The sequence below is a fragment of the Podarcis gaigeae genome (assembly GCF_964106915.1).
Source record: "Podarcis gaigeae genome assembly, chromosome: Z".
Lineage (NCBI taxonomy): Eukaryota > Metazoa > Chordata > Lepidosauria > Squamata > Lacertidae > Podarcis > Podarcis gaigeae.
In genome coordinates, this window is record NC_139691.1 from 27,693,544 (window position 1) to 27,716,344 (window position 22,801).

Consider the following 22,801-nt stretch of genomic DNA (forward strand, 5'->3'; position numbering starts at 1 on the left):
GTAAGAGCCCACACTACATAAAGGGTACCTCAGGGTGACCCAGGGAACATAGGCTGTTTGGTGGAGGAAGCTGGATGGTAGCTGAATAAAGACTTCCACCTGGTGACAGCAAAAAGATCACAAGAAGAGAAGTGCAAATGAGAAGGGGACACTCGGTTTGGTCTCATCCCCCTTCCTCACATTCTCCAGGGTATAGCCAAGTACCCATGACAAGGATAATATATAACAACTTGGGGCTGTGCACTGGTTTGTATTGCTTACCAGCGCTACCTACCCCCTTCCCTAATATTGGAGGTACAAAGGAAATGGGAAGGGAAGCAAAGAGCTTTCATAACACCTCTGCATGGTCCCCTTCAATGTCGGAGGTGGAAAAGAGCCATGTGGGATTGCTTCAAAGAGTAGCCCTGGGAGGGAGAAGTGGTTTCCATTGAGTGGAAGCATCCCAGTTCATGGACACACCCCAGTCAAGCAAAAAACTTCTGCTGCAAAGCTGAAGGAGGTGGTCCTAGGGAAAGTCCTGAGGGCCAGATACAGGAGCATGAAGGGCCACATTTGCCCATGGCCAGAAGTTCCCCATTTCTGCTGTAGGTGTTCAAATATATTTAATAAAATAAACAAACACATCAAAGTGTTGTTTTGGTAACTACTGCTTTCCTTTTTTTCTTTATGTATTTCAGCAATGTCTATTAAATTAAATAGCTAATGATGTCTATATACATGGGAAGTTTAGTGAGAGGCTCTTGGCAGAGCCAGAAAGGATCATGTCAGATGGATTTCAATAACTAGCATTATATCTGTTATCAGGGTTCTGTTATTATCTCTTTCTGAATATGATTCTGCTCTGAAAGTGTGCTGGCAATGTAGTTATTGAAAAATTGCAGGCACCCAAGATCTCTGAGCTTAGTGTAAAGCTGAGTGATTACAGCTCTCGCTCTCTCTTTTTTTAAGATAGTCCTTTGACACAGCTTCATAGTATCTCCGCCTGGTATTTAGAGCTGAAGAGCCTAGATATCTGTTCCTAAAATGGCACATGCATTTCTGACTTCTGCTGCTCTCCTTAGAATTTGAGGATTTGTGAGCACAGCAGTTCCATTAGGAATTGGATAATGTAGCATGCACTTTCCACCAGGCTATTTGTATATATGCTTTTGATGGAGCTGAAACGATGGCGTGACCTTCTAAAATGAACCACCAGCCAATATCTTTTCCATGAACATCTGTATATCATATTTCCAGCTAAGTTATAAATAAATAAGAAGCACACCTTTTAACTTTAAGTGCATTTTGTTTGTTTCTTTCAGGTGCATTAAGAAACCTTTGGCTTAAAAATTTCTTTGTAGTCTTCTGAGCACAATTGTAAGGGACATGAAAATGGCCATAGTTGTGAACTGAGGCACCTCTATTCACTTTTTTAGTGGTAGACTGAGAGCGACATCATGCGTTTGACATAACTTTATTTATTTATTTTTAAATATTACTTTTCCTCTAAATGGATCTCATGGTGGTGAACAATGAACATGGATCAGACCATTCCTACAAGATGCAGATACAACAAAAGCACCAACATTCACAATGAGAGGCAGCAATGTACCTTAAAAGCTCTACTGCAGACTAAATAAAGTAAAAAGAGAGAAAACACTAGTGAGTTCTGCCCCCTTTCCCAATGCTTCCATGTTCAAAACAAGGTTAGTCCAGGGACAGCCAGCACAGAGTGCTCTAGATGCTGGTGAACTGCAACTCCCATCATCCATGACTATTGGCCATACTGACCCAGACTGATGGGAGTTGGAATCCACCAACATCTGAAATGCCATAGCTACCCCATCTCTGGCCTATGGCAAAATCTAAGTCAGGCCCTCTAGATGTTGTTGGGTTCCAATTCCCATGGTCAATAGTCAGTTGTACTTCAGCAGCACCTGGAAACACCACATTTGGAGACACCCTTATTTATGGATGTAAGAAGCCATCATTTTCTGTTCCGCCTTGTATTTGTCACATGCAGCAAGCACTGTTTCCATTCAGCTACAAGTTGTCTTCTGCCAGAAACTACATTATTTGACTTTCTCTTTGCTGTGGCAAAATTATGTAACTTATGCAATTTACATAATTGTGCAAATTGTCAGCAAAGCTATTGATAGCTAAAAATTGGAAAGCCACAAAGGATTTAAATGCACAAAAATGGCATAATGTAATTTAGGAGATAGCACTTTCTGAAATATCGAAGCAAAAATTTTGTGTGTCAAGGGGACAAAATATATGAGACACTTTTATGGCAGGCAGGTAGTCCAGCACTTGAGCAAAGATGCAAACAACAACAACAACAACGAAAGCAGATCAAACCCCATTATTTTTTCTTTAAAAAACAGACAAGCACCGGTAAAGCAAGCAGATGCTCAGATGCTCACATTTGTATGAGTGAGGACTTCAAGGGGCAGGGGGAAAGAACACACATGTGCATAAGCTCTGCCCTTGCAACCCCACACTCAAGTACCAACTCCATTTCCACCCTCCATGTTTTGTGCACAATGACCTGAAAGGGGATCATTTGCACATTCAATTGACTACGCTTAGACACCTCCTTGCAACTGGAAACAGTGGCCTGCAGTGGAGCTAGCACATGCTGGAACTTTAGGGGGGACCTGTGCCACTGCCCCCCTCACTGTTCTGTCTATGGGTTCAGTTTACCTTACATTCTACTCCTCAAGGATTCATTCCAAAATTCATTCCAGGATTAGAGTATGTGCAGTTTATAATAAAATATACAATCAGTTCATTAGTTTGTACAAGACAAGCAACATACATTTTAGTCCTATAAGCCACAAAATGGCTTCCCAGGTGGATGCTATCATCTTGTTTTCCTCTTTGTTGTTTTTCAGGAAATGGTTTTATGTGGTTTTGCTGTAAGATTATGACACTGTCTTATGAAAAAAACTTTTCAATATCAGAATGGGAAAATGTTTCCCATATACAAATTATCCCGGAGGGCTTTTGAACAAGTATTTCCAAGAGCTCCAAATGTCAGCCTCTGGAGTGCTTGTCTTTCTCGTTATATCTTCTTCCAAACACTATTGGAGAAGTGGCTTAATCACAATTATTTTGACTACTGCAATTGCAGGGATGTTTGCAATACTGACAAATTAGGCTACTTTGTCATAAGTACCTCAAATAATTACAGCGCCTGTCAGATGTTTCTAAATCATGCAAATAAAACTCTCTCCCTTTCTTTTTTTCAATACATCCCTGTCTGAATCATGCTATGTATTGTCCTTGATGTCACATTATAACATTTTACTGCAAATTGATAGAGGTTTGTTGTTGCTTTTAAACAACAAAAACAAAAAGGACTTTCATGACACCATTTGGTTGCAGCTTGCCACAGTTCCATTTGGAAATTGGGTTTACCAGCCTGACTTAAGTCTGGGTATAACATGTACTTAGCCTGTGGTGACACTATGTAGATGTACAGATATACATATTAAGGTGATGGACTGTATCCAATGCCCTATTCAGAGTAGACCCACTGACATTAATAGATATAACTATTCATTTTGGTGGCTCTACTATGAGTATGACTTAGTTCAGGGTGTTTTGCCGCTTGAGATGAAACAGGTAGCAGCACTACCCTGCTGTTACACCAGTTCCACCATACCTGCTCCTGCCACCTGCACCACCTGCTCAGCTGTTGCTGAAGATGCCAACACTGATTTCAGGTGAGATCTTGGCCGAAATTGCCAAGATCTTGTCTGAAATCAGCAGGTGGAGGTGACCTCACTCCACCTAATGTACGCACTGGCCCTGTCTTAGTTGGAGACAACCTTTATCTTTATTAGGTCAGCAAAAATGTCAAAAAATGATGTGTAAGCTTTCAAGTTCTCCTGAAGTCTTCATCAGGCTAGATAGCAAAGAAATGCAATGGGGGTGGGAATGGCAAAGTGTATTTGGAAGTGTAAGTAGTTATTAACACACCCATTCTAAACATATTTTTGGTCAAGTAAATCCTCTTGATTTTGATGGATTTTCCTAAAGATAGCTATAATGTTATCTCATTGATATTTCTGACCACAAGATCTGCAATATATGACAAATTCTAAATCCTCAGTTTGGCATATATATATATATATATGGCATATATATATATATATATATATATATGCAGGTTTTGGTGTCCTCGGGTGTCTTCCCGTGTAAAAGTTGGGGTGTCTAGGCGACGTTTCGACGAGGTCTCACTCGTCATCTTCAGGCTGGTGCTTTCGGCTTCTTGTTACTGGAACAGAGCGGGATCTCAATGTTTGAGTTCCTATAAATACTGTAGAGGGGGTGTGGTGTCTAGCCTCCAATGTTCTGGGCAGAGAGGAAGTTCCCAGGCTAGTGTGCCTTTTCTTCTTTTGTTCCTTAATTACTTGAGAGATACCTTGAGTGATTTCTTGAGTGATATCCTGAGTACCACTTAGGTGGGTCATTAGGTGTGGATTAGTTGCTAAAGTCTTTGTGTCTTGACCTCTTGAACTTTGTGAAGAGTTTTCCTGAGAAGATGGCTATATTGCACTTAGTTGTGCTTTGGCTTGGCTTCGTGTATAGGGGCGAGCTGTGGTTTTGTGGCTTGTGTCAGCCAGATCTGTGTAGGGATTGCAGGGGGGTGCAGCATCCGGAGGTGCCACCATGGATTGGCTACTGGATGGTGTCAGTAATTCATCTGTGGAGAGGGTCTGGGTTTGGGTCTGGTGTGGTTGATTGGTGTTGGCGTTCTGTGTGCCTCTGGATCTGGTGTCAGTTTTTGTGGGGAGGGCTAATTTCCAGATGTCTGGCAAGCGGGATGTGTCGTCACGCTTGTTCATGTTGTGAGGGTGTTTCTCTATCTCGATGGCTTCCATGATTATTCTCTTGTGGTGATGTTCCGTGTTAAAGAGCAATTTGGAATCTGCAAAATTAATTTCGTGTCCTGTTTCTTTCATGTGTTGGAAAAGAGAGGAAGTTTTTTCTTCTTTTTTGACGGCATTCTTGTGTTCTGCGATACGTGCATTTATTCGTCTGTTTGTTTGTCCAATGTACGTGGCTGGGCAGACTTTGCAGGGTATTTCATAGATCCCTTGGTTTTCCAACTGGATTTTATCCTTGGGGTTTCTGAGGATATTGGCTATTTTTTGGTTGGTGCAAAAGGCTGTTTTGATATTGTGTTTATGGAGGATTTTGCTAATTTTATCTGTAGTGCCCTTGATATAAGGAAGGAGGGCCATGCCAAAAGAAGAAAAGGCACACTAGCCTGGGAACTTCCTCTCTGCCCAGAACATTGGAGGCTAGACACCACACCCCCTCTACAGTATTTATAGGAACTCAAACATTGAGATCCCGCTCTGTTCCAGTAACAAGAAGCCGAAAGCACCAGCCTGAAGATGACGAGTGAGACCTCGTCGAAACGTCGCCTAGACACCCCAACTTTTACACGGGAAGACACCCGAGGACACCAAAACCTGCATATATATATATATATATATATATATATATATGTGTGTGTGTGTGTGTGTGTGTGTGTGTGTGTTATTTATTTAAACAACTTATATACCACTTAACTTTTTAGGCTCTAAGCAGTTTATAAAGATTATAATACAAAATCAAATTAAATTTAAAGGACTGTTTAATTATCTATGAGAATTAACTTTCCCCCCTTGCTACATATGCATTTACTTGACTTAGATTTCAAACTATGCCCACAGAATATTTAACCAGTAAATACTTTCAATAGGGTAACAAATTATTGTGTATATGAATCAGGCCAGATCAAATACTTCATGCACTACATCCTTTATACCTTGCACCAAGGAATAGATTATTCTATTATTTTCAGCATTTCCTAGAAAATAAACCAGGTAATTTCAAAATTAGGTGGTAGCTGGCTGATGTAATCAAATGTGTTGCCTATAGTGTACTTTTACATGCTCTAATAATAAGAAAGTTACGTCCCACTTTTTTTTAACCCGTGTTGACCACCAATGGGATTAAAAAATAATAATCTAAATGATTTGGGGAACTTTACCATTTTAAGTTTTGGTCATTTCCAGTTTTGAATTTATATGTTTTAACTTAATCTCCCATTGTTTTATTTGTGTATGTGATTTATATTGTAATGACCATGTGGCTGATTAATTGGGTGGTTTAGGATTGTAGCCTTATTTTAATTTCCAGTTTATTGTTCAGTTGTTATTGTTTTTAACTGTATTTATATAGGCAACCCAATGATGTAGAATGCAGTAGTATAATGCAAGAACAAATACAAAGGTATGGCAATATAACATTTTACAACCCACAGTTACAAGAAAGAGATTGCAGTTTACAAGAAGAAACAGTAGTAAGGAAAGAATAACAATATTTTACAGTTATCAGTTATAATTTATTTGTGTAAAGTGATTCTCCTTTGAGTAAGCTGTGGGATAGAAGATAGATAGATAGATAGATAGATAGATAGATAGATAGATAGGTACCTTGGGCTACATACGCTTCAGGTTACATACGCTTCAGGTTACAGACTCCGCTAACCCAGAAATAGTGCTTCAGGTTAAGAACTTTGCTTCAGGATGAGAACAGAAATTGTGTTCCGGCGGCATGGCGGCAGCAGGAGGCCCCATTAGCTAAAGTGGTGCTTCAGGTTAAGAACAGTTTCAGGTTAAGTACGGACCTCCGGAACGAATTAAGTACTTAACCCGGGGTACCACTGTAGATAGATGATAGATTAGATAGATAGATAGATAGATAGATAGATGATAGATTAGATAGATAGATAGATGAAAGATAGATATGATAGATGATAGATAGATGATAGATAGATAGATGATAGATAGATAGATAGATAGATAGATAGATGATAGATAGATAGATAGATAGATAGATAGATAGATAGATAGATAGATGATAGATAGATAGATAGATAGATAGATAGATAGATAGATATAGATAGATAGATAGATAGATAGATAGATAGATAGATAGATAGATGATAGATAGATAGATTTCAGTACTGTGTGACCCTGATAACCACATATCCTGGCAAGATGGTTGATAGCAAGATGAATGCATACATTACTTTGCATCACATTTAATATCAAGGTTCGGGAAGAATTACTGTTCCTGACAAAGATCGTTTCTGGTATCTCAGAGAAATCTCATTGATCCAAAGTGCGGGTTTATAATGAAAAGATATTTAAAGCAAGATCTTGCTCTTTCCTGAGATAATATAAAACAAAATTGGACACCCACTTCTTTTTATTGCTAGCAAGTGTAGATATTAACTCTGCATTGCTATTAGGGCTGTGCCAAAAGTGGTCTACCAAAGTTTTCCAGGAAGGAAGGGACTGAAACTCTCCAACTTCTCAGGAGAAGCTTGAAAATTAACCCCTCACCACAAAATCCAGAATTCTGTTTTTTAAAAAATTACAGGTCAGTATGAATTAGTATTACCAGTTGCAGAATAAATGTTAATACCTAGTTCAGAGGATTTGCACATATGTTTGCAGATAAGCACAATCCCTGCTCTTCCATGGAAACAGCTCATAAAGGATTGCCTCAGGGTTCAATGCATTGTGGCATATTTTGTGCCAGTAAAATGCTGGTGTTTTTTGGCATTGCTCTGCCAAAATCTGCCTTCTACTTTCTGAATAGCTTTCATCCCCTTTGAAAGGGTTTCTCCTTTTCCCACTGGGGAGAAAGTTTGGTGGGGAAAGCCTTTATATGAGTAAATTACATATACACATGTGCTGGATTATTGCAATGTGTTCTGTGTGGGGCTGCCCTTGGGCCTGGCCTGGAAGCTCCAGCTGGTGCAGAATGCAGCAGCTGGAATGATGATGGCAGCCAACAACATGTGATACACCTGCTAAAAAGTTCTTCAATGGCTGCTCATATGCACCTGGGGCAGGCTCGAGGTTCTTGTGTTGATATAGAAACCTCTGAAAAACTTGGATTCAGTATACTTTAAGAACCACCTGAGCCCTTATATCCCAGTTCGATCAGTGAGGTCATCAAGATGAGAGCTTTTAGTTGTATCCCATGTTATGGAAGAGCAACTAGCCTCTACTAGCCTCTACAGCATTTAGGTGTTGCTAGTTCTGTACTGTGGAACTGTCTCTTCTAGCCTTGTTTTGTCAAACATGCTTGCTTTTGACTTTCAGGCATCTCTTGAAGACCTTTTTTCGCTGGCAGGCCCTTGTAGTTGCTTTATTTCATTTACCGTTTTGGTGATGATTTTCATTGTTTTAATGGTGTTTTGTTGTACCACTGCCTTGATATTTTAAAATATGGAGGTACAGAAATACTTTTCTAAACATGAATGAATATTGCATTAGGTAAAACTGCTTGCAAAAAAAAAATGTGCATATTAGGCAAAACTGCATACAAAATTGTGTGAATTGCTGACAAAATTGCAGGGGGCTTCCCTTTAAAAATATATGTGCAGAAATATAGTGAGTGGTAGATTAGGGAGGGAAACAAAACAGAAAATAGAAGAGACTGGAATTGTCAGATTTGGCTGTTCCTAACCGCAGTACTTTTAGCCAGGCAAGCATAACAGAAGCTCACATGTCACTCATGAGGACCATCAAAAATTTCTCTCCCCATGCGTGCTTTTTTAATCCAGTTTCTTTTATCATTAAATGATAGTGAATAACTGGGCAAAGGGGGAATGGCAGCAATGCAACTCTTTTTTAAATGAAAAATTTCATATTATCTGGACTTTTGTTAAATACATCAAATGCTTGTAATAATAATATTCCAGGATGCAATGGAATGTCTATGGTTCACACCAAAATGGAATATGCTCAGTCAGGGATGGGAAACCTCTGACCTTCCAGAAGTTGTTGGAATCCAACTCCTATCAGCCTCAGCTGTAATTGCCAGAGGTCAGAGATTATGAGACTGGTAGCTAGAAATGTAAGAAGGCATCACTTTCCATTCTGCCCTGTATTCGTCTCATGCAGCACTGTTTATATTCCACTGCAGTTTGACTTCTGCTGTGGAGAAATTGTGTGTAGCTTATGTAATTTACATAATTAAGTAGCTAAATTATATTTAAAAATAATGCTGTTGTTACATTATGCAATCCCATTCATTTCAGTGCTAAGGAAAAACAATGCAAATGAGGGAGAATATAATCAGTTACATGTTATTTGTGTACTGAAAGCAACAACAGCAACAGTGAATACTGATCATATTCACTAAAATGATTTCTGTTTCAGACATGGAATGAATAAACAAACACTGCCAGTTTCTGCTCCAATTTTTGTTTTCTTCAGAATTCTCAGACAGCCCTAGTTGTAATCCAGACCATCGGAGAGGTCAAAGGTCCCTCATCCCTGGTTTATATTGCCCTTTCTTTTATTTTACTGCAAGTCTTCTTTTTTTTTTTTAAAAAAAAAAGGCATTCATGATTGCCATGTCAAGTCAATGATGTTTCCATCAAATTATAGTGCATACTGTGAATTAGACCAGGTGGTACAGAAGACATAGGTTAGAAAATTAATTAATGTCTCGATGTTGTCTTTTTGCAAACTGAAATCAGCTCTGTTGAGAGCCAACTCAATTTGATTCCTTTTATTCCAGCATTGTTTCCATACCAGCTCATCTTTATTGAGAACTTTGTGATTGTAACAGCTGGTGCTTGAGTTTATTCCCTGCCCTCCCCCTTGTTTTTCATCCTTCCCCCCCCCTCTTTTGCATCATGTAACTTTGATTGTATATCTGAGATCAGTGACTATCTCATTTTCTTATTGATTTGTAAGATGTCCTGGGAGCCTCTTCACTGAAGAGCAGGGCAAAAAGAAAAAGGTTTAAATAAATAAATAAAATTGACATTTCTTATAAGTACACAGGAACATTAATGAGAAAATCCACTTGTCTAAGGTTAAATATTATCCTTACTTTAGAGTAGTCCTAGAATATAAAAGGGATTATTTTTAGCATGCTGCTTTTCACTCATAACTAAGGTTTAATTGGTGAGTGGTGGCTGCTTTTAATAATTTTGTATTGGGAAATTATAGTCACTTTTTGGTCTCTATGGAAGCTGCCCAGAGTGGCTGGGGAAACCCAGCCAGATGGGCGGGCTACAAATAATAAATTATTATTATTATTATTATTATTATTATTATTATTATTATTATTATTATTATTTCTCAAGGGTGCATTGAAGGAGGAAGTACTTTTGTATTGCCTTGTATAAAAGAGAGAAAATATGAAGTCCTCAATATATTATCCCAAATGGAATGTGGCCCTCAACAGAAAAAATAAATGCTGTCCACTCCTGTGTTACCCAAATGCAGTACCCATTATGCAAATCCTTTGGAAGCATCTTTAACATCTCTAAAACGAATTCCTTCTGTAACAAGAAGGCTGGGATTAGAACACTCAATTCTTTGAGTTTTGCTGCCACCAGATGCACGGACTCTCATGTCATTAGGTCATTTTTAGAGAGACTCGGGGGAACTGATTGTTACCATACTTTGGGCAAGCCTCCAGCCAACTACAAGAGTGTGCTAAACTACAATAAAAATTGATTCCATTGTGAGGTGAATGATTAATTCCACTGGGATCCAGCCAGTTGGTTGCTGCAAAGGTAACCAAGTGACGGGGTGGGGGATACTGACTCCATTCATAGCATAAAGCTAATGGCTGGCTGGAAGGAAAGAAAGAAAAACTTGGGTCAAACAGACAGGGCGGTCAAATAGACATGTATTTCTGAATCCTCAGTGTTAAGAGTCCCTTTATTTCTGATATGCAGTTTTCTTTATGTTGCTAAAATGGCACCAAGCGCACACAAGGATGAATTTAGAGCCCATGTAACTACCCTAGGCCCCTTGGTGCATTTGTTGGCTGCAGAATTTCATGACAGAATTCACACAGAAGTAATTCTGCATGCACTCCTTCTAGCGTGTTGCTAATGGCACAGCAGTAATCGCTCCTCACCCCATTGCTGCAAAAGTCAACTATTTGGAAGTTACTGTTTTTTCTTCAAGGCACAACAAATGCACAGAAAGCACCTGGGGCAAGCAATATTCCAAGTAGTCTTCTCTTTTTTGCTGTTGGGGTGCCTCCCCTCACTGCCATCCACTGTTTCCTGTGATGCAGATTTAAGTGCCCAGGGTTTTCTTTTTTTAGAATGAAAAGTTCCCAGGCAAAATTAACATAAAAACAATGTCAGTCATGTTTTTTTTACAAACAAAAAACTGGTCCTAGCACAAATAACCCCTGTAGCTATTTGTCTGCAATTGGCCAGGTTTACTGTGTACGGGTACTTATCTGAAGTATGCCATTTTCATACAAATTGCCCATAATGAATAAAGGAGATTAAGTGAATTATTTTTGACTACCACAAAAGTTAGCACTCTGAAATTCGACAGTTTCATGCCCTCGAAAGGGTCTGCCATGCCTACAAACGCCATCCAATTCTGCCAAAAATAATAATGAAAAATAGATGGCTACTTTTGCAGGATTTCTTTTTAAAGGTGTCTAGGGCACACATGGACACACACAAACTGGATCTATTTGTGTGACCAGGCCACGACAGCCATAGGCTCCAGGGATCTTAGGAAAGGAATAAAGACTCTGACAAAGTGTTATGGAATTAAATTAGGCCACAACTTTATTAAACTTCCGAATGTAGGAAGACCTTGGCTTAGGCCTTGGGTGTGTACCCCTCCCAGCCCCCCAGCTGGGGGAACTGGGGAACATCAGGGTAAATGGGATATGGGGGTGCACTGCGAGATGTATGTGTACGCAGGCAGCCCAGCCCATATCCCCACACACAGGGTAGTTCACTGACGACCTTTCAGTGTATGGCCAGTGACACCCATATATATAACCCCTTTAAGAGGGGGACCCTGGAATCACCGCCACAGGGGGGTGAGACACCACTTCAAAACCACCAGCAGCACCCCATTATAGGGAAGAAAAGACTAAAGGATTCCACCCAAGGCCAAGTTGTGACAAATTGCTATGGGGAAGACAAAACCTGCCAATGCAGGAAAATTTCTTCCCGGCCCTTCAACAGCAACCAGTCAAAGACTGCAGCAGCGCCCGTTAAACAAGAAGAAAAAGTTAACCTGCAAACAAGAAAACATTAAACTAAGGGAGGGTAGGGTGGGTGAATCTCCTGAGCCGACTGCTTGGCTACTGTTGGCTGCACCCCCTATATATTAATGGGACTGGCCCCACCTCCCAGCAATGAAACTTGACTACCAAGGCTGGGCGTGAACCTCCAAATATTAACACTGAGAGGCAGGCCAGCCCCTGTCTGCCAATAAGCTCCCTCGGAACTGTAGCACCGTGTGCAATCCCACAAAGGGCACCCACAATGTAAAGTGTGAGTGCTCATTGTCTTTAATTTGGAAGGCTTTGTTTTTTCTCTGGTGGAGTTATTGTGCCTTCAGATTTCATTCACATTCACATATGCTAACATGAAAAAGTTACAGCTTTCTTTTTAAAAAAATCCCTCAAAATAGTGAATGGAAAGGCACAAAACTTCATTTTTTCTCACTCAGGATTCCGATTCTGACTTCATGTTGAATCAGAAACATCTAAAGTGCTTTAGTGTAGTGTAGTGGTTAAGAACGGTGGACAATCTGGTGAACCAGGTTCACTTCCCCGCTCCTCCACATGCAGCTGCTGGGTGAACTTGGGCTAGTCACACTTCTTTGAAGTCTCTCAGCCCCACTCACCTCACAGTTTGTTGTGGGGGAGGAAGGGAAAGGAGAATGTTAGCCGCTTTGAGACTCCTTCAGGTAGTGATAAAGCGGGGTATCAAATCCAAACTCCTCCTCTTCTTCTTCTTCTTCTTCTTCTTCTTCTTCTTCTTCTTCTTCTTCTTCTTTCCCAAAGCAGGATACAAAGTGAATCTGGTGCACACCGCTGCTAAATATACATGCAAGATCTACTGAAGAATGCTTTGGTTTTTCATATGTTCAATATATGATATCCAGCTGTGAAAAAACTCTGTTGTATTTTTATCATCCTTTCCTCAATTTGATTTAATTAGTAAGTTTTGACCACCTGTCTAATCAGAAATTTTACTTCTCCGCCCTGCACTTACATACATAAATGATGCTTTCTGCATTTTAGCATAATAGCACAATTATCAAATGCAGCACTAATTCCTAAGATTGTTTTGGCAAGACCTTTGAAAATTATGAGGGATAAGGTGAAGATTATGTAGTAAAAATAGTTTTTTTAATGGAGACAAAGAAAGGAAGGAGAGAGAGAGAGAGAGAGAGAGAGAGAGAGAGAAGAGGAGGGATGCTACATCCATAGGGGAAGAAGGAGAGATTGGGCAGGATAAGAGAAGAATGCTAAAGCTGGAAGAGCAGAGGGCACAGGAAGAAACATGATGGGCCAATCACTGTTTCTTGGCCTAACCTATCTAACAGGGTTGCTGTGAGGATAAAAAGAAAACAAGAACCATATATGACACATTGAGGTCATTGGAGGATAATAGTTACCTTCTGGATCAGTACCTCCTTGTACAGTATCTTCCTTTTGGTGGCTCTGCTGCTAACATGGCTGGATGCTTCCGCTTCCTGGTTCAGAGGGCTGGAAAGGCATACCTCATCTGGTTCCACATGTCCACAGTTAACTTGTTGATTCTAATAGCCACAGAAATGACCCTTTATACTCTAATGTACATATTAGCACAAAGTAAGATACCCCATCTGTAAATCAAGGGCAGAACACAGCCAAGGTTAAGTTATTTCCAAGTGCCATTGATTTTCTGTGGGACCTTGATTTTTGCTAACTGCAGAGCAAACTGTTTATAGTGAGCTAATCCATGCAAATGAACTTAAGCATGTAGCTGGCAGCATAACTTAGAAGCATGGCTGCCAAGGAGAGGATCAGGAAAGAGTATACTTTGGCTGGGAAGGAAGAGTCAGCCCAAGGAGAAGCATCCATAGGATTTAGACTGCAGCACTGAAAAACAAATGTACACACCACAGTAAAAGTTCTCCCATGCAAGCCTCCCGTGAAAATTGTGTTATTGGTTAACCTTATTCACTGCTGAAGGTCCAAGTAATGATTTTGTGTTCCCCATTTTGTCTGAAACACTATGTAATGTCTGAAGAGGTTGAATCATTTCTACTTTTCTCCTTCTTGCATTCTCCTGTAGTTGCACTAGAATAGCACTCTATCAAAAGAAAAGAAAGAAGTGTTGAAAGTCGAATTCCTCTGAAGAAATATTGAAAGGAGCTTCATTCAGTTCAAGCTGCTAAATGGTTTTATTTCCCATTTTGCTTTCCAGAGCTTGGAATGCCATAAAATAAGTTTTTGTGATTTGTGCAGGGCATGAGTAATGAAACACACATTTTGTGTTTGCTATGACTACCACAGTAACTCTCTCTAACAGTTCCTAATTGTAGAGAATACACAATAAGATAATTGGGGTGGGGGAGCTTTCATTTCCCCCACTATTCAATTGAAATACATAAACAATCTATGAGGCCAGCCCATAATGCACTGAACACTTGCTTTGTATGTGGGTAGCCATGTAACGTCAGGTACAAAGAAGCAAACCTATGATTTTTGAAAATGAGGAACAAGTTGACCTCCATCACATCATTGACCTAAGCAAGTATATTTATAATAGGGTTGTGAATCATGTGTTGGAGGTTATCAATAAATACTTCTGAGAAATCTATTATCTTCCTTAACAAAATACTGTTTGCCCAGAAGTTTTTTTAAAAAGAAAAAAGAAGTCTGTCTTTATTATATTTTATTTTAAAAAAGACTATTATAACTTTTAGCCTGGACCGCCAAAAATCATGGTTATAGCGTAAATCCTCAGGAAGTAGTGAGCCTCCAGATTGTAACTCCCTGGTAGTGGAGAATACAAAATATCTGCAGAACTGACATCAAGTACACTCGGGCTGCATTCACAGGCAGTTTATTTCATTTTCCAGCTGTTTTCCTAACTGTTCATTTCCACATTCCGTTCAAGCTTTCACATGATAAAGCACCACTTCTGGAAAACTAAAGGATCATAGTGCATGTTTAGCTCTCATTTCTGTGTTATTTCATTCAGGGCGGGGGCAGAAAGGGTGAAGGAGTAGTGAAATTGTCCCACCATGTTCGTTGTTGTACCATACCACACCCATTAGCCTGAATGAAATTTAGTGAGACAGGGCAGCACATAGGACAAAAAGCCACCATTCCACAACACAATGCAAGGTAAAAAGAACATTCAAAACTGGGACAGAAACCCTAGCATTATAATTTGAAATAGTAACAGAATATCCCCACTTCTGAATGCACAATCAGAGATGGATTTAGGGCAGTGCAACCGGTTCTGTCACACTGGGCACCAAGCCTAGGGGTGCTGTGGGGTGTTACAGCTTATAACTTAATGAACTGAGCAAAATGGAAGGTGACAGTCTGGGAGCCACCAAATTTTGACCTTGCACAGGGAGCTGCTGAAATTTGAAAGACCATCTTAATAAGATGTATTGCCAAAGATGTTGTTTTTGTTTCAAACATTACAAATTGTGGATAAGACGGAGTGCTTCAGGAAGTGGCAGAGAGATATTTCTAAATTTGTCTGGCAGGGCAAAAAGCCTAGAATTAAGTTTAAGGTACTAACTGATGCGAAAGAAAGAGGTGGCTTTGCCCTGCCGGACTTAAAGTTGTACTATGAAGCAGCAGCTTTCTGCTGGCTCAAGGACTGGCTACTTCTTGAAGACACGGATGTGTTGGATCTGGAAGGTTTTAACAATGCATTTGGTTGGCATGCATATCTATGGTATGACAAAGTTAAGACCAATAAGGCCTTTAAGAACCATATTGTCAGGAAAGCTGTATTTAATGTCTGGACAAAATACAAAGACTTGTTGGAAAACAAAACCCCAAGGTGGCTTTCACCTCTGGAGGCTAAGGCCCGGAAGAGACTCAATATGGAGGCCAATTGGCCAAAGTATTGGGAAATATTAGAAAAAGATGGTGACAATTGGAAATTGCAGAGTTTGGAGAAAATGAAGGGTAAAGTGCTAGACTGGTTACATTATGCTCAGATTAAAGAAGTTTTTAAAAATGACAAAAAGTTAGGATTCCAGGTGGAAAAATCAAAGTTAGAGACAGAACTGTTAGAACCAAAGAGTAAGATATTATCAAGAATGTATAACTTGCTGTTGAAATGGAACACACAAGATGAAATGGTTAAATCTGCTATGATAAGATGGGCACAGGACATCGGGTATAATATTATGTTTGAAGACTGGGAAAGGTTGTGGACCACTGGGCTGAACTTCACTGCATGTAATGCTCTGAAGGAAAATGTAATGAAAATGATATATAGATGGTACATGACCCCTGTTAAACTTGCTAAAATATACCACTTGTCCGAAAATAAATGTTGGAAATGTAAGGAAAATGAAGGAACATTCTTTCACCTCTGGTGGACTTGCCCGAAAGTGAAGGTCTTCTGGGAAATGATATATAACGAGCTGAAAAAAGTATTTAAGTATACTTTCACTAAGAAACCAGAGGCCTTCCTCCTGGGTATAGTCGGCCAGAAGGTGTTAAAGAAGGACCGAACATTCTTTATGTATGCTACAATGGCAGCAAGGATACTTATCGCTAAGAATTGGAAAACTCAAGATTTACCCACACTGGAAGAATGGCAGATGCAGCTGATGGACTATATGCAACTGGCGGAAATGACCGGCAGAATCCGAGACTTGGGAGAAGAAAAGATTGAAGAAGATTGGAGGAAATTTAAGATTTATTTACAAAAATATTGTAATTTGGTGGAATGTTAAGAAGGGTGCTTGATTACAAAAAACTGGCCATCACTAATCTGGATTTGAATTGGAAGATAAGTGAGATTTTAGAAAACAAAAATTGCTGAAGAATTGTTATTTATCATTTAAAAGAGCGACTATAAATTACATGATAATTTGCTTGGAAAAATGTATTGACAATGTAAGTGTGAACGGGAAACGTGAGGAAGTCCAAAAAGGTTTGAAAATTTGTTAAGACAAAAGGAATGTTGTTTATTATTTTTGTATTTTTTATAAAAAAACCCTAATAAATATCTTTATTAAAAAAAAAATGAAATTTGAAAGACCAAAGTCCAGCCCTGGCAGAATTATCATGAATATTATTGTTTTACTTGTCCTGATTATACTGCTAGTGGTTCTATCCTGCATTATAACACTTCTTTTACACTGCATTACCCCCACCCTCAATAGACAGACAGACAGACAGACAGACAGACAGATGATATAGATTCTATTAGGGTTGCCATATGTCCTCTTTTTCCAGGACACACCCTTTTTCATGGGTAGAGTTGTCATAGCGATCCATAGTTAAAAGTTGGCAAATGTCTCCTCTTTTTCGCTCTTCAAAATATGGCAACCCTATAAAAACAAACAGAAAAAGAAGAAACATACATGAAAACGTAAAAATAATGTTACTTACAAAGTGGGGCACATATCTATCCTCCCTCCCCTCCTTTTAACAAACTTTGTTGAAAATGTTAAAAACAATTACCAAATGCCATGTGTTGTCTCAGTTTCTCATCAAGACTGTAAAATGTGATGAGACACTAGTAAATTTATTCATTTATTTATTTATTTATTTATTTATTTATTTATTTACTTACTTACTTCTTTAAAAGTATTTATTTGCATGTTCAGACCCAGAGAACTCCCCCCCCCCCTAAATAAACACACATTTGACTCAAATTTTAGTTATGTTTTTTGGCAGAATTTAGGCCACAACTTTATTAATTACAGAAAAGTGAGTGGTTGCATAAGCTCTGGTTTGACTAGCAGGGAACCAGCATAGGTCAGCCAAGGGTGAACACCTGAGGTAGGTGAAAAGCCCGGGAACAGACTCTGTTCTCTCCCCAGAAGCTCCCCTGGTCTCATGCACGGGCACAACCCCCTCTTGGGGGTTGACCAAACCAAGTTGAGTCCCTGGATTCCTTTAACGTAATACCCTTCTCATAGGGATGGCGAGACCGTTTTCCCATCCCTATCACCTGAACCAGAGCCTATCCGCAACCTTACAAGTTGTGACGATTTGCTACATGGCAGGCGAAACCCAAATGGCAACAGCCAATCAGCCAAGTGAGGAAAATTTCTGCTGTGCCCCTGTCCCAACGACAGACGACACATGACAGCATAGCAAGGTCAATCGCAAAATGCCCCCAAAATAGTGGACCTGACTTTGTTCAAGCCTGTGAGTTTTCTATAAACCCAAGCTGTGCCTGGGCTTCCCACCTCAGGCCTTTGTTGGACTTCCCATCCACTTGCCCTGTTCTGAGTGTCCACCCCAAAGTTGAATGGGCCAGTTTGTGTATGGACCTTGCTATGGTATACTTTTCATCTACCTCATAGCAATCGTCACAACTTTTGGCGGATAAGGCATTGCGGTGGTGTTTCCCATCTGGTGGTCCACACAGGGACCAATGCCCTTCTGGGTGGTAGCCCTGACAGATCACTCCAATTTAATGTATGACCCTCAATCTAGGGTTGATCCATCAACCAGCAGGATTGATACCTGATACATATCCAATGCCTTCACCAAAGCCTACTTACATCTGCAATCAATAGTAGTTGTGGCCTATGTCAACCCAGCACTAATGCCCTGCATCTTATTTCTGCCCTTCTGTGGCCCTGCCCATGCTGCATGCTTCCTGCACATGGGTCCACAATAACAACTCAGGTTTTATGCATCTAGATGTCCTGATCTTACAGGTTACGTACACCTGACAACCATTGGCATTGGTTGTCCCTTTGTATTATGGAGCATCCTTTAGCTCTCAGTTTATAAAAGAGACAAATTTACACTAACAGCCAAAATTTATGTTATTTTTACAGTTGTGTGTGTGTGTGTGTGTGTGTGTGTGTGTGTGTGTATTTATGGTATTTCAATGTAACCTCATAGCCAATGATTTCTGGGTGGTGTCCCTTATTTTTTTTATTTTTGAAAATGCAATATTAAAACAATAAAAAGGCAAATGCAGCATAAAAGACAACAAAGAACAGCAGAGGGAGAATAAATAAAATGAATCAATATCATAAAACTCTCATAGCACAAGCAAATCCTAACTTACTGTTCTTAGAACGGTGGGGGGGGGGGGGAGGTCATTTCTCCTCCTCTTAATCCATGAAGGCTTTTGAATATACAAGTACAGAGGGTAAATCTTTTCTTAAGTGCCATAAAGAGTATAACCCTTAAATGGTATAAGGCAACCAAAGCAATGCAATTGAGGTAGAGAAATTTAAATCTCTGAACTATGTAGCTTCTGAAAAAGATGTTTTGCTTAAGCACAGTGTAGCCAAGTATGAATTGACAGAGGTATAATCACTGGTGGTTGGTTCCAGCCTTGTGACAGGTAGGCAGTTCTAGAAAAAGATGTGCACAAGGAATGAGATTCAATTTTGTATGCTTCAATCATTTTTCACTGTGCAGAAAAAGTTATGGGGAAAATGAATGGAGAGTACATGAAAGCCATATGCATTGTTAGCAAATGAAGACACTGTTTGCATATGATAATTTCCATGTTCACAGGATACCAAATTTATTTAGCAAGGCCACAATCCACATAATTCAGAGAAACTGCTTTGCCAGAACCAAAAGCTTGATGTATTCAAGGTCTTCCTTAAAATGCCGCAAAGAGAAACTTTGCTGCACGAATTAAGCATTCCTTGTGATAAAATACATTCGTGTTGTTTATAGCACTGTTTTCGTCCCTATATGGCAAAGTGAAAAATGTATTTGAGGCCAAAGGAATAGCATATCTTGGCAGAGCGGCTTAAGCAGATTTCCTATTCACTGAACAGATAAATGAAGCCAGAGAAATACGTTAGAGAAACTGCTGCTTTGAATGCTAGCCCATTGCCTCGCGATATCCTCCGCAGGAAATAGACAATCACAGGTACTCACTGTCAAATCCAGTTTCCAGCTGAGATGCAGAGCCTGCTGCACACATTGCAATACAACCTCTGTCCTTCTCCCTTTAACCAGTTGTTTCTCTTTGGTATGAAACAAAATGGAAATATACAAGACAGAAACAGTTATTTCTTTCACAGCTGGTGACTGATAATGGGGCGGTTACACCACAAAGATAATAACGGTACAATAATATGTATAAAGATGTTTTTATGAGCTAAATATCTTTAAATGCAATAGGCAGTATCTTTTAAAAAGAATCATATGTGGCATTTGAGTACTATAAACAACAGAGGGTTTGTGACATTATTATTTTTAAGAAAACCACATTTATTATGGCACAAATGTTGACCAGTTGATTTCTACTGACACATGAAATGTTAGCCTGAGTTGCAGGTGTGTGTGTTTGCACATGCATGTGCACATCAGAGTGCAAGGCTGCCATCATGCAGCCCCTATTGGAGGATTTGTAATGTTTCATCACAATCCTGGATTTGCATGAAGTCAGGGCAGAGTAATGAGTAAAACAGAATGCAGGTTGCACAACACCATGACCATGGCATAGGAGTGAGAAGAGAGAATCATAGAATTGTAGAGTTGGAATGTTGGGTTAAAGCCTCAGCGCCTAGGACTTGCCGATTGAAAGGTCAGCGGTTCGAATCCCTGCGACGGGGTGCGCTCCCGCTGCTCGGTCCCAGCGCCTGCCAACCTAGCAGTTCGAAAGCACCTCCGGGTGCAAGTAGATAAATAGGGACCGCTTACCAGCGGGAAGGTAAACGGCGTTTCCGTGTGCAGCTCTGGCTCGCCAGATGCAGCTTTGTCACGCTGGCCCCGTGACCCGGAAGTGTCTCCGGACAGCGCTGGCCCCTGGCCTCTTAAGTGAGATGGGCGCACAACCCCAGAGTCTGTCAAGACTGGCCTGTACGGGCAGGGGTACCTTTACCTTTACCTTTAATGTTGCCCAAGGGTCATCTGTTCCAACCCCCCAAAGAAAGTGATGACTTAAAACAATGGCAGATGCTTCAGTAAAGCAAGGATGAGAGAGGGAACAGAGAAGAAAATTGTGATTTTAAACAACAGCAGAGGTTTGAGGACAGTACCTTCATGTGATGGAGTATTTGAAGGTTCTGCATCATTTTAGCTTAGGCAAACCGATTCCACTTTCCAAATTGCTAGAAGAGTTGGAATGCAGTTATTATTTGGTTTTCACATTGCTCTGAAATTTCTGAGGCTCAGCTCAGAAACGTGCACCAACATGAGTGTTTTATATTACAATGCATGCAAAAATGCATATTTTACGAAAATGTGTTAATGTGTGTTTTGGATAAGCTTTGCAAAGGAAAGGGCAAGCTGATCTCCTTGAAAGCATGGGTTCTCTGAATGTCACCAGATCTTACCCTTGTAGCCAATATGGCAACACTAACATACACATGAAACAATGTGGTGCTTTAGATGAGGAACTTATGTAAATTGGAATCAAACGTTCCAGAATGTCAGTACAGACTTTTCTCACCATTGCCTCTTTGCTATTTTAAGCAATGTGGAATAGCTAATGCTAACCAAGCATAACATAAAAAACAACTTGTGGCAGAATTAAGCTCAGTGGCCATCTTAATGAAAATGGGTTCAAAATGAAGACCTGATTGAATAATTCAGTAAGTACCATGTGAAGAAACTTAAAAGACAAAAGCAACCCAAAAAAACTATTCAAGTCTACAATAATTTGTTATCTGGAATGGAAAGGATTAATCAAGTCTTGCTATTTTCTTTCTCATTCAAATGTGAATCATAGAACTGTAGAGTTGGAAGTGATTGTGAGGATCATCTAGTCCAGACATGTTCAACTGGTCGACTGCGATCAACAGGTAGATCCCCGGGTGATCGTGGTCAGTCACGGGATCCTTATTGATCATGGGATTAAAAAGGGGGCATTGAATGTCTCTGCTCCCCTCCCCCCTTTCTCAGTTCCTCCATCGCATCATGCGGACAGTCATTTGGCGTTTGTTGATGTTGATTGTGGATACAATGATTGTCTATTTCAGTGTGTGCGTTTGTTAGTTGTGGATTTTTCAGTGAGCGATGTATGGCATTTCCCCGTAAAAAAAGCTCAGCAACTCTGGTCTGGCCCCCCCTTCCACCCACGCTCCTCCTCCCTCCAATGACAATTGATAGATCACTGCTAGATTTTTTTACTCACTGCTAGAGATCGCAGTCTCTTGGGAGTTGGATGTGCCTGCATCTAGAGGCATACTACCTTTAACAATGGATATGGAACATAGTCATTGTGGCTAGTAGCAAGGACATTTTTTTCTGCTGGAACTCACCAGGACTCAGTTCCGGCACCTCTCAGGTTGGCACCATTGCCTTTGTAAAAGAACAATGGAGGTGTTCATGGTAAGTGCTGGCACCTCTTTTTCTAGCAAAATACCATTGGTCAAGTTTGCTAGGGCTGATGCACTTGCAGTTCAGCAACAGCTGGAGGGCCAAAGGAGCCCCACACCTGCATTAGATGGCAGTGTGTATTATTTCTCTTATTTCAAAGTGTGATTAGTCAGCCCTGCTGCATTGGAATCTTTCCTTCCCATTCCATGCATGGAAAATTTAACATAATCTAAGCAACAGCAAGGGAAGGAGTTGTTCCAGTGAATGCATCTGAACCCACAGGCATGCCACCACTCACATTTATTCACACACTTTTGGTAGTTCAAGAGATATAGGATCTTTTGCTAGAGCTATGTGTGTTTGTTATGTGTGTATGTTGTTGTGTTAACCCTTAACCATATACCCACAAGAAGTTCTCACACAAAAGGAAACATTGACCCTACCTATTGACCCCACTAAAGTCTGTCTTTACAAGAAAATTACTGTAACTATTGTTATGAAA

The 22,801-nt window shown here is 40.1% G+C and overlaps 2 long non-coding RNA genes across 2 annotated transcripts in view; one reads left to right on the forward strand and one right to left on the reverse strand.

Moving 5' to 3' along the window:
* The window catches only part of LOC310836861, a 193,117-nt gene that overhangs the window by 61,191 nt on the left and 109,125 nt on the right, over positions 1 to 22,801 (forward strand). The window lies entirely within an intron of this gene.
* Positions 17,325 to 22,801, reverse strand: part of LOC310837105 — a 69,504-nt gene continuing 64,027 nt past the window's right edge. Inside the window, exons 3-4 of the long non-coding RNA XR_014560432.1 lie at positions 19,912 to 20,000; positions 17,325 to 17,375 (exon numbers count right to left, since the gene is read on the reverse strand). This is a non-coding gene — a long non-coding RNA (uncharacterized lncRNA). The remainder of the gene's footprint in view (positions 17,376 to 19,911; positions 20,001 to 22,801) is intronic.